Source organism: Acyrthosiphon pisum, chromosome A2, assembly GCF_005508785.2.
Source record: "Acyrthosiphon pisum isolate AL4f chromosome A2, pea_aphid_22Mar2018_4r6ur, whole genome shotgun sequence".
NCBI classification, from domain to species: Eukaryota; Metazoa; Arthropoda; class Insecta; order Hemiptera; family Aphididae; genus Acyrthosiphon; species Acyrthosiphon pisum.
Window position 1 is genome coordinate 46,480,181 of NC_042495.1, and position 1,517 is coordinate 46,481,697.

The following is a 1,517-nucleotide window of genomic DNA, read 5'->3' on the forward strand; positions in this document are numbered from 1 at the left end:
ACGCATCTTGGATGGTGATGACAATTTTTTTTCGTGTGTCCATAATCTGACAATTGTGACATTGAGGAGACCTCTTTTTTTGATGTGTGGTTTCTCGATAGAAACTTTTGTATTGAGAAGCGAAGAGATGCCCAGAATGTCGTTGTTATTGTCTTGAGGTTTAACCTCTACAAAGAATAGAGGAAGGGGGCTTTTATCTTTGTTTTTGACGTTGTGAACAAATTTTACACTGTGACCTAATTCGGCCAACGCGTTAATTATATCGGGCACTAACGTGGAGTGGTGCAGGTTTCTTATGACACACCTGTAGGTGCGGAGGTGACGGGGGGTGTATGTGTGGAAACTGGAATCAATTTCGTGTAAATGTTTCAAGATACTATTATAGTAAATGCGGCTAAGAGGTTGAACCTTGAGGTATGACGAGGACGCCCTGCAGGTGAAACCATTCGGGCTGGTGATGTCGATCAAGTCGGATTTGAAGGCGGAGAAGTCCACTATGTTTTTGACGAAGATAGGTAGAATCGAGGGATCCCTGACGTGATCCGTGTGAGGTTGGCTCACTAAAGGAACATCCGTCGGATTGGATGAGGACGTGGCTGCAGCTGATTTGTCGGTGGCGTCGATTGTGGCAAGTACGGCGAAACGGTTTGGTGAAGTAAAAACTTTCGATTTTTTTGTCTGCAAGATTCGGCGATAGCGACGAATTAGACAAATGTCTCTTAGACGGATTGGGTCTGCGTGACGGAACGGGGCCCGCATTACGGGTGCCTTTATTCATAATAATCTAATATTATAAATATTTTAATAAAAGTATATAATTAATGATGACAATAATAATAATCATTATTATCGAGGGCGCACAGCGATAACGGAGCGAAACAACGGACAACGCGGCATTCTTGCTGAGCGTTACGGCCGAACTGTTATAAGCATTTAAAGTTCAAATTTCGTCAAAATTTATCATATTAAAAAATTTACAAATTATTTTGCAGTTAAAAATGTATAAAATGTTCAATTTTTGTAGGTACATTTAAAACAAGATTCCACCTAAAAAGTTCGGAGTGTTCATGCTGCAACCAAAAAATCTAAAAAAATATAGGTATATACATAAAAATTGGTTTTTTTTTTGTAGTTATTTGAAGTTTATGTTTGGACAAAATTAGATATTTAAACGAATAAGAATGATTTTAGTTGTGTTATAATTTTAAAATTTATTTGTGGGCATTTAAAATTTCTAAGATACATTATTAATTATTATATACAAATAATATTAATTATACTTACCGGCTACCGTATTAATCACAATAATATAAATATAATATAAAATATCCTTGGTTGACAAACCGTATCCGAACATGTTTTGTGATGAACTTTGTTAGGTTAGCTAATTATTACAACCAAATTCGGTACAATTTTAAATTACATTATAATATGGGACTAAAACAATTCAGGAATATTTAACAATTAAGTAAAATATTCATGAGTTCCAATAAGATTCAATTTTTATAGATGAATTT